The sequence below is a fragment of the Alligator sinensis genome, unplaced genomic scaffold (assembly GCF_000455745.1).
Source record: "Alligator sinensis unplaced genomic scaffold, ASM45574v1 scaffold824_1, whole genome shotgun sequence".
NCBI classification, from domain to species: Eukaryota; Metazoa; Chordata; order Crocodylia; family Alligatoridae; genus Alligator; species Alligator sinensis.
Genome location: NW_005842463.1, coordinates 1,151,538 through 1,166,808, shown reverse-complemented (window position 1 = coordinate 1,166,808; position 15,271 = coordinate 1,151,538). Strand labels below are relative to the sequence as shown.

Sequence of the window (15,271 nt, the reverse complement as noted above, 5' to 3'; positions counted from 1 at the left end):
ATAGTTATCAATTCAGGCTCAGGTTTTTTGAACATCTGTCCCTAGCCTAAACGTGACATCATCAACATCATCATTATCACTATCATCACTAATGTGCATTCCCTTTTCTCATTAGAAATTTTTGTTACCAACATAGGAAATCATTATGTGCCAATGCCTCTAAGACCCTGATCTTATTTTCAGTGAAGTCAAGCGGCAAAAGTCTCATTGACTTCACTGGTACATCCCCATATTGTGCAATCTAACATTTTAGAATTAATTTGTCTCTCTATGATCCTTGCTATTTCTACCCTGGTTGTCTCCAAGTCTTTCAAACATTGGTTCATTAACTCCAGGAATTACACTCTGAGTTTTGTTTAACTTGGCTCTTTGCCTGGCTAACCTTTTTGTAATTTGACTCTCCTGGTAAATATTTTGACTCTGTATGACAGACCTTTTTGTTATCTTGGCTTTTTATTTGTGTATATTAAAATATATTTTATAATTAAGTGGTAAGATTTTAGTACTCAGTGTTGTTCTGAAAGAGAAGCAGGATTCATGAAGGAATTTTGAATAAACACAATTTTGACAGGATTTGCAGTGACAGGTCTTAAAAAACAAAAAAATTGCACACCTTACCCGTTCATCAACTAATTTGGACAAATACAGGATTTGTTGCTGGAATCATAATAAAGTGCTTAATATATTTATAATGTTAAAAACTAAATTATGCTTCAGATTCATGAGTGTTGAGTATAATGGATTCAGTCTAGGAAATGAATATGTGGCATCCAGCACCAGAGATCTACATTTGTACCACTCAAGCTCAGTTAATAACTCCATTGAATTAAAGTAATTCATTTTTATCCCCAATAATCACCAGCATGGTAAAATAGGTGTAACACAAGTTGCAAGTTGCACAATCCATCTTTATTTCCATTTTACGGATGGCAAACTGAGGAAGAGGTAGGTTTAATGATTTGTTCAAAGTTAAATAGCAAGTCAGTGGTAGACCAGAAATCTCAATTTCCATTCTTATGCTCCTACTTCTACATAAGGCTTTCTCACAAGCAAAATTCTGAAATAGGGTTTTCACTTTTCTCAACCATAAACCTATCAATTTTTCTGAAAAAAAGCAAAGTGAAGCAATCTAAAAAAAAAAAAAAAGCTTTATATAATGAAGTTCTGTGGCCTAGTTCGGTGGCTGTACAAAACAGGGCTAGGAGCAATAGTCTCAAGCTACAGCCTAGGAAGTTTAGGATGTAGATTAGGAGGAACTTTCTGATGATAGAATCATCAAGAATCAGAACAAAAAACCTAAAGAAACTGTGAAATCTCCATCCTTGGAAATTTTCAAGAGCAGACTGGACAGACACTTGGATAGGATGATTTAGTCAGGGATGATCCCGCCTTGAGCAGGGGTCTGGAGTAGATGATCTCATGGTATCCTACTGGCTCTACTTTCCTATGATCCTAATGAAACAATACAAAGTATTTTCCAACTTTGTAAATATATTTATTCTTCAAACATTGAGAAGGAACAATGAAAAGATTGCAATTTTATAAGCAAGATGCAAAAAGACACTTATCAGTGTCTGGGCTTCTAGCTAGGTAGAATTGTTATTCTTTGATAACTGTTTTTCATACTGGTCTGTGTTATACATTTCTTAGTTTCACCAGCTGGCATTTTGGAGAAGATAGCCTTATCCAAAATTTAAACAAACAACTAAATAGAAGCGCAAATACTTTTAAATTGGAGAATTCATAGATTCATAGATTGTAAGGCTGGAAGGGACTGTGGAAGATCACCAGGTCCAGCACCCTGCACTCGGCAGCAAAGACTGTCACCAGCAAAGTGACTGTCCAGTCTCCTCTTGAAGATTTCCAGCGTAGGCGATTGCATCACCTCTGGAGGGAGCTTATTCCACAGTCTGGACACTAACTGTGAAAAAAGTTTTTCCTAATGTAGAACCTGAAACAATCTTCCAGGAGTTTGTGGCTATTACTCCTCGTTTTCACCAAGGGTGCCCTGGTAAACAGTTATTCTCCAAGCCTTTGGTGTACTCCCCTCTTGTAGCAGTAAGCCACTACCAAGTCCCCTCTCAGCCTTCTCTTTTTTAGGCTGAAAAGTCCCAGGCCCCTCAGCCTCTCCTTGTATGGCTTGCCATGCAAGTCTCTGATCTGACTCTTCTCTGGACTTTCTCAAGCTTTACCACCTTTTTGTTAAAGTGTGGTACCCAGACCTGGACGCAGTACTCTAGCTGCAGTCTCACCAATGCTGAGTAAAGCAGAAGAATCACTTTCTTAGTTTTTCCTTGAGGAAAATAGGTTACTAGGAATGGGGCTTGAACCCAAGCAGATATATGTCTATTGGATCTTAAATCCAACACCTTAACTACTCAGCCATCCTGGTACAGACAGCTAACCCTCATGGTGCAGAATTCAGAATGCAACTTGTCCATGTTTTTCAGTTCCATACAGGTGGTTCAATGAATTATGACACATCATCTCTGCAAATAAAGATTTGGGATGGAAATATGGAGCTTTAATTTGAACTTCTCTAGAAAGGAAACTAGCCCAACAGTTCATCATCAGCATTTCAGCTGTTTTTCTTCTGCATTCACTCTAGGAACTTTGTCATTCGGATCAGCTGGGATAGCCAATATAAAGCTTCCATAGCTGTTCTGCATTACAGTTCCATTTTTCTTTTTTTGTGATTCTATTTTTAGCTCTAATTAGCAGAAGCCGTATTTCTACAGAAACTGTGTCAGTAGTGTAAGCTTGTAATGTATGAAATCGCTGTTAAGATCTTATAATTTTTTTGTGATTTTAATTCATCTGTCAGTTTCTTTGTTATGTAAAATACTTGCTATGCGTCAACTAAACATAGGAGAATTTCAGTGCACTTAAATGTCAACATATAAACACAATCTTCCTAAAACTTCCTTTGGTGTCATCAGGATGCTGGTTCATCCTTCTCTTTCTTCAAAAGGGAAGCTAGTGATGGCTGCAGAAGTGCTTTTTCAATATGCAGGAAAAGTTAACTTCTCTATCTGAAACTTTTTCAATGATAGTTAGGGGTTAGTTAGATAGGATTATGAACCCAAAATATACCAAAGAGTTTAAAAGACTTGTATCTGAAGAGTTTGTTCTTTTTTATTTTGTCATTAAGTCAGATAATGAAATGAAAGACCTCCTTGTGATACTTTCCTCTTCATTCTGGAAATTCAGTTACTTAAACACAATATTCTGTAAAAGAGGTTTGTAGAAGGCATTGTAGGTTATCTCTGATCTTAAATCAATCACCTTACATGATGTCTATATTGAGTCTTTTAACTCTCCCTTTAATTTGTCTTCTCTCAACCATTCCCTTCTGTCTCCTCCCTCCTCCCCCCTCCCTAGATTGTTGTCAATCTACAATTTTGTACCTTGATTGGTGGAATTTATGTGGGGAAGGTACCTTAGTATTCCTTTTTACATTGCTAAAATCTGGTCAGAACAGCATTTATAAAAAACAATTTAGTCTCAATTTTTTTACCTACAATCAAGATTGCTAGATTGTGAATTCCACCAACACATTTACAAAGAGAGGAAAGGTTGGGTTTGGGTGGGGGCATGGACCCCCATTCACTTCAAAGCCTGTTTCTCTCCCAGTTCCTAGCTTTCATCTGCTGTATTCACACACCCATAATTATATCTTTTTCATTCACCTTATCCTCAAAGCTATACAGGGCCCAACAAACAGAACACAGATTTGCAGCTGCCAGTTACTAGTCTAGCTGGAATAGCAGCTGTGGTCAAATGAAGGAGTGTGTAGTAAACCCACATGCTGGCTGTAGGCTTGGGGATGGATTTCACTTCCCCAGCCCTCTGCACTCCACCCATTAAGAGACTGAATACTCATGCTTTATGTAGGTGGAGTGGATTTCCCCACCCTAATAGGCCTGAAAGTACAATCCTTTCTTATCGAGTCAGCAAAGTTCCAGCACCACGGTCTTAGGCTTTTTTAAGCTCCTGAGCATTTTTTCATCATTAGCAAATATTGGAAAAGATTTCTGTCAGACTGACATGGATTTTGCTAAGCTAGAGCTGTGCAACCCCTGCACGTCATCATGTTCTGCTAGAGCAAAGCAAATAACTGAACTGAACTTCCCTTAAACATGTAGAAAAGCTAGTGGGAAGGGATCAGAAACATGAGATGCTGATCATGATGCACTATTTTTATAGCTTTTCTCAGGTGCACACGCCTTCCATCTCTATCTTCCAATGAACCCTTTAATTTCTAGCATATGTGTTCTTTCTTTCAATCTGGTTTTCATAATGTAATCCATTTTCTAATATATTACAGTACAGCCAGTAAATAGCTCCCTATACTGCCCAGCCCTTTCCAAACATATACTCCCCCCTGTGGCAGCCTGATGGCAAAGAAAAAAAAGAGAAAAGAAATTCAAGGCACACAGAGAAAGTCATGTATAACACTATCACTATTTATAAGTTATTTACAAGGAAAAAAAATACATGGATGACCTTCCTGATCTTTCATTGAAGGTGGACCAGTGAAATAAGACAGCTGTTTCCAAGGACTTCCCAGGTACAGATACCCATTAATTTCCAAAATCCTCTGAAGACAGATGCAGCCACATTGCATAAGACTTTAAAACTAACTTCAAGTTTGTAAAAAGCAGTTTGCATCCCGGTGTTCCTAAGTAACAGAGGTACTGTGAGGATTAATTCATTACTGTCTAAACTGCAGATAAATATGTTGAGCACTTTGCAAATGTTAGGTAAGATAATAATAGAAGATGTCAACAAATAAGGCCAGAGCAATCACAGTTTAATTGACAAAAAATAACATAACTGAGTTCAGGTATTTTTTCCCTGTATTGTTTTACATATGCTCCATCAGAAGGAATCTCTTCTACTAGCAACTGGTGTCAAACAAATGCCCAAACAACCTTGAACTTAACAAGTGATTCCTTTTTTCTACCAAGGTCAAAAAACTGAAAGAACCAAAGAGCCTTGTGTATTGTTAAAATTACAGATCCCAAACTGTGAAGGTTAGTCTTGTTTCTACTTATAGCTCATTAACATTTTTTTTTTAAATGCAGTAGTGTAAGTCCAAAACAATTTGGTGCTACTATTTTTACAACTGTTTTTATGCTCACTATATTAAGGGCACCCTGCGTCTGTACTAACACTAGTGTGAACACTAGTCTTCTAGACCACTAATGTATAATGCATTTAAAATGGAAACCCAGTAATTATCAAAGGAAATTAAGATATCTAAAAAATATGCCTCATGTTTCACTTCCCTCCTTTTCCTCAAAATACATTTCTCCTGAACTCTACTTTCTTCATCTGCATGTGACAAACTGTCTAACGGCAAATTTCCAGAGACACTGGTGGGGTTATGATTATAAGACATTTTGTTACCTGATTCTTTAGTTGTTAAATTTCACATACATCTGTAGGTCAATAAGGAAGCCACAATAGCATATCTTTGGCCACCCTAGGCTATACCTTAGTTTCCTCATCTGCGTCACTTGTATAGTTGTATTTACACAGTGCACATACCACAGATCACTAACTGAGAAACCAGCCGGTGATGCTGGCAACTGAACCATCTGGAACCATTTTCCTGAAAATTAAGCGGTCTTTGAAATAAGATGCTAATATATTACAGTCATTAGGTTCATTTATTGACCAGTCAATATAATTTGCCTCTCAATGTCTAAGCATACTTACAATTTAGACACCCACACAATAATCTAACTCGTCTACTGCGTCAGGAAGGTCTGAGTAAACAGAACATCCTTGCCCCTATTATACCAAGGTCAATTCACTCAGGCTGTGTCAGAAGCGAAATACATTCCAGAGACTGGGCCTTCACTGAAAACACTCTACTCACAATCGTAAATATAGAAATCTAGGATAGGCCCACTCCACCACCTCACATGGAAAGCAAAAGCAGAAAGAGACACCATTTTAAAGGCAGCCAAGATCCAGACCCTAATGAACGTTCCCAACAAAAATATTCCTAGTTATAAAACAAACCAATTGAAAACAAATTCATTTTCACTGTTAAATTAAGGCGATTTTCAGGTGGTTCTTTAAATGATGTGGATAACCAGGTATCATAGGTAGCCACAAACATACTGGGTGAATCTATACAAGCTGCCCACTACACAGTTGTTACTGCACAGTCATTTAGTACTGCCATAACCAAGTACTAAATGACTGCACAGTAACCAGTGTTAATGTGCAGTAGCATCCCAGCATGGTTGCCTAATGATGCTTACTGTGCAGTAGCTCATTACTACTGTGCAGTAGTGTCATGTTATGATTTGTGCCTGATGACAGTACTGCACAGTAATAACAAGCTGCTGCACAGAGGTATCGAGCTACTGTGCAATGTCTCATGTAGACACGTCCACTGACAACTAACAGAGCTATCATTCATAAAGATAACATGAGCTGGGCATTCATTTAAAACCAAACATGAAAATATTATAAACCAGATATGCACATATAATGTATATTACTTACACAGATGGATGTAAATATTCCTATTCCCCACTTTCCTTGGTATCTAACCCTTTCACAGCAATTAAAAAATATACAAATCATCACACCCTGCTGCTATTTTAATCCCATTATTAATTAAAAGACTTAATCTAGCCAGATCATGTATGCTTTAGAGTTCTCCAGGTTGGGTTCCCAGATGGAATGGGTTGCAAAGTTTTGAGCCTTGTAGTAAAAAGGCTGCACTAAGTCAGTTTCAGAGAGTTCATTTAAAATTTATGGATTGACAACAGTGACCCAGCAGGCTTTACTTAACAGGAAAAGGTGTTCTACTTAAAAACTTGGTACCATAACATTTTAGGGCTTTATGAATGCAATTCTAGCCTATTTATGTTTTCCTTAAAATCTACAAGGCAAGGAATGTATTTCTGTGTACAGTCCAGGATACATTATCAGCTTTTGATAAATAGCTGATGCTTTAAATTGTGCTCAGAAGTACTCCTTTGCAAAATGCCTTTGTCTGGGAAGGTTTCAGAATAAAGTATCCTGAATCTGTTTGGGAGCTTGGACTAGAATGACCTTTGCAGTCCTTTTCAAACCTTGGGTTCTAAGGCTCTGTATTTTTCAGAAGCTGAAATTTCCTACATTATTACAAAGACTATCCTAAACTGAGAGTTCAAAATTACAAAGGCTGGCCCCATCTATCATTTCACTTAAAGGTTCTTCATATACTTTTCCTTTGTGTTGTGTTTGTTAAAAACAGAATACAAGAAAAAAGAGAGTACTGGATGTAGGGCAACAATGGTTTTCAGTCAAAAACGTTGTTCAATCAGTGGTGTAGAAACAGGGATGTAGTCCATACAAAAATGATCCCACATACACCTACATACAGTTCACCCAGTAGGTTCTGCTTACAGGTTTCTAATAAAAATTGTCATTACACATTAATCGGATGCTCTCAGGCACAACTCCTCAAATTCCTGCCCGAGCAGCACAGCAGAACTGTCAAGCCATCAATTCTTCCAAAGGGTTTTCTTCATTTTCAATGGTGACACCATAAAAAATTCAGTGCAGAACAGGACAGAAGAATGACTGAGATGATGATGGGTGGTTCAGAATGACTTGATGGCTCTTTATTACTCAGTTCAAGTGGCGCACTTCAAAAGTGTTTTCTGGAAATTTCTTGAAAGTGAAACTGTTTACACAACTGAATATGGACAGGGGTAGCTATGTTTAGGAACGCTGTTTGAACATTTTGGCTTTTATTTAAATAAACAAATCACACAAGCATATATGGGATCACCCTGTCTGCATTCTAGTAAAAGAAATTCATAATGTTCTAGATATGATGAGCAGTAAAATGACCTTAAAAGTCTCAAAAAACATATTTTGATACTATTATATCGTATTATTTTTATTAAACTTTACAAGGACTTTTACTAATACCAAAATAAGTGATTCAAAACCAAAAATTTGGATAAAACTAAAGGAGTAGGAAAATGGATGCATAATGCAACATTCTTCATATTTTAAATAGAAGTGAACGTAAAAATTAAATGTCAATGGGAACACTATCTAACATCTTATATTCCTTTTTTAGCATATTTTCCGTTGATTATATCCCAATAGAATATATGCACACTTTTGAAAATATAAACAAATGCATTTTAAAACAAAATGGTCTGATTTCCTCCACTTGATATCAAGACTTCTGTATAAGCAAAAGCATTCACCTTCAACTACAGTGCTGTTCAAACACCAGAAATTAGGCACAGTCCATTCAAGACTACTTGTCTACCAGCTTTCTCCCAAGAGGTTCCTTCAGAGAAGGGCATTAAAAGATACCTCCTACATACAGTATTTAATGGTAAATGATCCTTTCTCCAGTTATCTCCACCTTTTTTTCCCCTTTGGGTTGTGCAAAATAGCTATAAGACCATTGTCAAAACTGGGTGAAGACAGCTCTACACACGCTGGATTTACCACTGCCAGAGGGCACACAACTTCTGTTAAAAATGAGGATTTGGATTGAAAGTCACTTCTCTCTACTCATATGCTATGACCTGTGTTCAGGGCTTTCTGTTTCCCTGAAAACACTTAGGGCTTTGCTAAGTTTTATATTGATGCAGTGAATGAATAAACCTCTCCACACTGCTGAAATATTTAATGGAAAATGTTTCAGGTTAATCCAGAAAATTTAAGCCTGGGTCTTGTTATGGGAAATTCCATTTTAATATGGCATTTCATTGTGGGATGTTTTACACACTGTTTTGATTATTTTCATTAAGATTTCCAGTAAGGACTTTATCATATAAGGACCATATGTGTCCATGAAAAATAATCCTGACTTAGAGCATTAAACCAAAAGTCTAAATCTGTATCTTTAGTGACACTAAGGCCCCATCTACAGGTTACACTTAAGGTGTGATTAACCAGTTAATCACGCCTCAAGTGGTCACCTGGCCACACATTCATTTAATTAATGGTGTGATAAAAAGAGGATAAGCTATAAAATATGTGTAATAACTTTGTAGCTGCTTCTTATAATGCCATTAATTGAACACGTGGCCAGGGGCCTCTGTGGCTGGGAGCCCTGTCAGCTCACTGAGCCTCCCAGTTGTGGGGGGCCATTTGGACTCCTGAGCCTGGGATCTCCTTGGGGGCGTCCCAGGGGTCCCTGAAGCAGGGAGGCTACACCTGACATGGTGTCCTAGTTGTGGAGGTGCTCCATGCACCCCTGAAGCTGTGAGGTCCCAAGTTCAAGGGTGCTTCAACTGCATCATTTGCAGTCTCACAGCCATGGAAATGCTCAGAGAACCCACATATGGGACAGCAAGAGGCGTGAGTGTAGATCCCATAACATCTTTATCTGCATGTGTAGAGGGAGCCCTAAAAACAATAAAAACATGCCCTTAATGCATATCTATTATTAGAATATGTGAGAGACCCAGGAACAAGTAATTGCATATTATGTTCTAATTTTATTTTATCTAATGAACAATACTTTATTTCCTAAAATGTCATATAGATAAGTTTTTGAGACCAAATTCTACACTGATAATTTTAAGCTCAATGGAGATGTACCAGTTGATGCTAGAAGAGAGTTTGACTCTGTACCTCAAGCAACTTGTATTGGATTTGAACCAAATAATTATCATAACCCAATCCCTACACCACCCAATCTCTTTCTTCTAGTACACTTCTAAGAAAACTTACTGCCCTTTAGCAAGTAAAATCAGATGGTTGGATTAGGTAGTATAAACTGGCGTAGCTCCACTACAGACAACTTACACCAAGTGAAGATCTGGCACACGATACTATATAGCACTACAAATTTTGCAAACTAGATGGAAACCATGGAAAATCCATTTGGCAGTTCTCAGGAAAAGTAAAATGGTGTCTTCTCTTTATTTTCTCTCCCTTCCCTAATTTACTTGCAGATGCTAAGAAAAATGTGTCTGTATCAGTAGCATTCATTATCCCATACAGGGACTTTTCTATACCTCTGAATATACTGAATGAGATGCCAAACATTCTTAAAAAATATAAAAACAAGGGGAGCAAATTCAAGATAAAGCAAATACTTTTTTATCCTTACTTCATTTCCACTTCGTTTTCACAGCTAACACAGCAGATCTTGCTTGCAGTCTTTATTTTGAGCAAATACACATTAATATAAGTTTAACTAGTACTCTTAGCATTTTAAGGTAATGTTTATTATGATTTTTAAAAGACATTCTGGTGAGCTTTTGGGGAGGGGAATTAATGAACGTTGTTAAACCTAAGGCAAGCTAGAAATATCTGCAGCCAACTACAAGACCATCAGGTTGATAAATAGCTTAGGGTACAGATGTCCATATACGGCCAGACTTCCTATAAGGCTGACAGTACTGTGTGTGCATTGCGTATGGTTTTTGGAGCAGATTCACATTCCTTGGGTATGTTTCTCTGGGAGCTTTTGATTTCCGCTTTGAGGGCTGGTTCAAACCTCCAATTGCTCTTATAAGAAAATATCTGCGACTGAAAGTTGAAAATGTGCAAGATTCTTTCTTTAAGTACACAAACACTCCAAGTCTAGCCACTTTCCTGTAGTCTTGCCAGGTTTTCAGTATGTCTGATACCTGATCAAGTGACTTTTTTGGGAGAAATGAAAAAAAAGAAGGAAAAACATAAGGGAAGGAATGCAGCATATCCACACCTGTACATTTTACAAGACTTAACCAAAGGAACTGTACCAACCAAAGCCGATGTAGACACACACATACCGTATATAGCTGTGTAAACAGGTCTGTGCTGCCAATGTAGTGAATTCCTAATTCAGAAAAAATATACTGTCTAAAAAGCATTTGCTATATAAACACCTGCATATAAGTCAAAATCAGTGCATTTTAACTATTTTATACATCAACTCCAGGATGTCTCTAAGATGCTGTCAGTCTATGAGGATAGGAGAATGAAGGACAGTGTTATAAAAGAACTAACTCTGCTTTCCATTTACCTCAGCTCCCGCACACATACACCCACAACATTTGATGAGTCATTTATTACAGTGTAAGGACAACACAAAGCCAAATCCCACAAGGTCTGATGCTGATCCCATTTATGCCTTTTAAATGCCTTTGACCTCCAGGGGTTTACTCCCACTTTACAGCATTTTAAGGCCAGAATCAGGCCTGCGGGCAGAACAACTCCTCCTTAAGTCAGTTTTCTCAGAGAAATAACAAGATGAGGATTGGTATATTTGGTTTGCAGTATGATGAGACTTAAGAAGAGACTTAGCCTTTAACTTTGGATTTCCTGGCTTTGTGATAGTTTGTTACTTTTAAACATTTTTTGTCCATCAATGCATGTCTTAAGCTTTTGTTTAATAAAACTGCTTCCCTGTAAAGAAAGTATTCTTACATGGAAAATTATAAAACATTTTTAGAGACTCTCTTTTTCTCTCTGCTGATTTTCTACCATATTTAGTCATTTTTAAAAGGCATTCTGTTTACCTGGTTACATTTGCATTTTGGTATGCATGTTATACATAGTTTGGTATGCATATTATTTACTCAGCACTGGGACCATCATGGTCTGTCAGGTAAATACGGATTTGGGAGGCCTCTTAAGTTTGGGAACATGTGTTATTTACCATAAGTATTCCTCTGGAATTTTTTTTTTCTGGCCAAGTTATAAAGTTTCTGAAAAATTCAATTTTCAGTAGAAGAAATGGCATAGCCGTAGCTATCAGGCAAAGACTAGTGTAGATAGGATACAAATAAACTTTTGCTGTGTAACATAGTGTTTTAGATTTTTAAATGAGAGCCTTTGAGATATACTTAGACAGCAAAAAACATATTGGTGTATCACAGTGTGAAAATGTCAGATGGAGGAGCGGTTACATGTAAATATCTTTAAAAATAACCACCATCAACACTTCAGTTTGCCCAACAAGATGTATTAAGTCTATCTGTCCTTTTAAACACAAGCATACTTAAACAGGTCAGAAGTCAACATGCAGGCATTCCCTGGATTAAAGCAGAGGTCAAACAAGATGACATCACTGCATAGACAAATGATGCCTCCTTGGGAAGCCATCCTTTCTGCTAAAATAAATAAAAACAGAAGTTATCTCTGGCTGTGTAATAAGGAGCAAGATGTTCAGGAATTACAGATTCTGGTGGCAAGCCATGTTTTTTGTCATCTTAGAAGGGATAATCAGCAAGATTAGGAAGCAGAGATGTGCTTAGATTGTGTTGCTTACACATGACAGCTGCACACACGCAGTGGGAAAATAATAGCCACTTCTTCCATTCCCCAGACTCTCTTCATTGGGCCAAATATTTCAGAGTAAACAGGCACTTCTTTCTATTCATAGAGAGCATCTATTAGGAAAGGAACACATTACAAATATTCAGTATGATTCAGTAGTACACCAAGTCAATTTACAGCCAGTCCTCATGATGTAATTATGCCTTTTTAGGTAGTAAAAAAATGCTGTTCAAAAACCAGTACCCCATGTTAAAAAATGTGTCTAAGTCTAAGACAGTCCGTTTCCCACTCTGGAATGAAGTCAGCAGATAGTGATCCACCTTTTGAAAAGTCTGGTGTCCTGTATTTTCTTGTCAAGAGGAAAAAAAGTAAAAAAAAGAAAGAAAAATACAGAATTCCCGTGGTTGTTCCTAGCAACCATCCCCACAACCTCTCTACCCTCCCCCAACCTGCACAGGCTGCCTGTCGCAGCATTAATGTTCAGTCAAACAAGAGATCCCTACCTACTCTGGATGATGATGTTTCTCTGGAACAATTAAAGAGTGTGTTTCCCTGAAGAAGAGAATATTGGAAGCTGCCCTGAAAAATCAAAGGTTCATTTTTAAATTGCAGACAACCAGTCAGCTCTGGAAGAAGTCAAACGCCATTAATAACAATTGCCATTTACTTAGGCAGCTGAGTCCCCTCTTACTTTACAGTGCTTCAGATAAGGGTAGTTGTAATCCTCTGGGTTATTAACAGCCCCCTTGCACAAGCTTCTCTTCTTCTGCAGGGAAGAATATAGTGCCCACAGAGTTGGCATGCAGTTTCTTTTAAGCTCCTGTGGGTTTAAGAACAGCTCCTTTCTTGTCAGCAGGGCTGGAGGTAGCTGTGGTTCCAGTGCATCCTGTCCGTCTATATTTGTGTTGAATCTCGCCTGGTTTGGGACTCCTAGTGGTTGCTAGCTTGCTCGTCAAATGTCCCTTCACGGCACTGATGTTCTGTGAAGGTGGGTACAGCCCAAAGTGGCCAGAAAGTCACGTCAGGCCAAAACAAAGAGCAAGCATGAAGGAAACTAAGTATTCCTTTCCTTGATGTGTTGAGGGGGGACCTTCTTGGCTTGGGGTAGCTCTGGGCCCTGGCTGGGGGGGTAAGCACCTTTGCAGGCTAGGTGCCTCTGGCATGGGGTTGGACTAGACCTCTGGAGGTCCCTTCCAGCCCTGCTTGCCTACAACATTGATTGCTGTAGTCCCTTGTTTTACCTGTGGTAGTTTTGGGTGTTATGCCTTGTGTTGTGTCAGGCTTGAGGATAATTTGTGAAGAGTTTGTGGATCATATGGGATGGTTTGGCTAGGGCTGATCCTGCCTCATGTAGGGGGTTAAACTAGATGAGCTTCCAGCCCTGTTTGTCTATGGGATGGTTTGGCTCAGGGTGATCCTGCCTCAGGCCAGGAGGGGGTTGGACAACAACCCATGGGTCGCAACCCAAAAGTGGGTTGTAAGAATATATGAAAGGTTTGCGAACAAAATTTTTAAATGGATTCTCCTTTAAAGGAGAAAAACGTGGAAAACTGTGGTTTTCCCTTGCAGGCTGGCAGAGGTCCAGACTGTGAGAGGCTGCTTGGGGTCCCCCCTTCCCCATGCACCCACCCATCCCGCACACCCATCCCCTGCCCCACACACTGGGGGACTAGGGGTAGGGAGCAGCAGGTCAGGAGTGAGGGGCACTGGGTCGGGACCGGCCATCGATGTTTACAAATGAGTCCTGGTACAAAAAAAGGTTGAGAAGCAGTGGACTAGATGACCTCTGGGGTCCCTTCCAGCCCTGCTTCTCTGTGATGCTGACTGTCACAGTTGCCCTGCTTTCTGTGTGGCAGGCTAGGGTGTTAGGTCTTGTGCTGTGTCAGGCTTGCGAGTAGCTAGGTGAAGAGTTTATGGATCCTGTGGGACAATTTGGCTAGGGCTGATCCTGCCTCTAGCGGGGGCTTGGACTAGATGACCTCTGGGGTCCCTTCCATCCCTCCTTGTGGGCTGGGGTGGTTGCCCTGCTTTCCCTGTGGCAGGTTGAGGTGTTAGGTCTTGTGCTGTGTCAGGTTTGGGGGTAGTCAGCTGAAGAGTTTATGGATCCTATGGGGCAGTTTGGCTGGAGGCTGATCCTGCCTGAAACAGGGGGGTAGATGAGATGACTTCTGGGGTCCCTTCCAACCCTACTTTTCTATGGTGTTGACTGTCACGGTTGCCCTGCTTTTCCTGTGGCAGGTTGGGGTATTAGGTCTTGCACTGTGTCAGGTTTGAGGGTAGTTAGCTGAAGAATTCGTGGATCCTATGAGGCAGTTTGGCTGGGGCTGATCCTGCCTCAGGCAGGGGGTTGGACTAGGTGACCTCTGGGGTCCCTTCCAGCCCTGCTTGTCTATGACATGGGCTGGGGTGGTTGCTTTGCTTTCCCTGTGGCAGGCTGCGCTGTGAGGTCTTGCGTTCTCAGGCTTGGGGGTAGTTAGTCAGAGAGGTTATGGGTCCTATGGGACAGTTTGGCTGGGGCTGATCCTGCCTCAGGCAGGGACTAGCTGACCTCTGGAGGTCCCTTTCCATCCCTGCTGCTGCTTCTGTGATCCGGTGCGCACGGGCAGTGTGTGTGGGGGGGGAGACTGGCACGAGGGAGTGGGGGGGAGTAAAAAACCCCAAACTCCCATGTGGCGGTGGAAAGACAGCGCCCTTTCTGTGCGCGGGAGCGTGCCAGCTTTGGCAGACAGGAGGAATGCGGCGTGTCAAGGGGTCAGGATCAATCCGGTGCGAGTTGATGAGGCAGGAAGGTGGGGAGGAATGTCAGGAATGTCCCTGTTTGTGGAGGGCTCCCATTCAGCCCATTGGCTCGGCCCGCCGCCGCCGGCCCATAAAAGCAGGCGGGTGGCTCGCTACAGCCTCACAGCGCCTCTGCCTCTGCCTCCCTCGGTGCACCCAGAGCCTCCGCCTCCACAAGCCTCCTGCAGCATGGGACCTCTCCGCCTGGCCTTGCCGCTGCTGCTCGCCCTCCTCGGCC

At 40.3% G+C, this 15,271-nt stretch overlaps 1 long non-coding RNA gene across 1 annotated transcript; it reads right to left on the bottom strand.

Annotated features, from left to right (window-relative positions):
- Positions 1 to 10,118: 10,118 nt before the first annotated feature.
- Positions 10,119 to 13,591, bottom strand: LOC112551440. The gene is made up of 3 exons (XR_003095753.1): positions 12,947 to 13,591; positions 12,759 to 12,834; positions 10,119 to 12,368 (listed from the first exon to the last, which is right to left on the bottom strand). It is a non-coding gene; the product is annotated as an uncharacterized LOC112551440 (long non-coding RNA).
- Between the last annotated feature and the right edge of the window lie 1,680 nt (positions 13,592 to 15,271).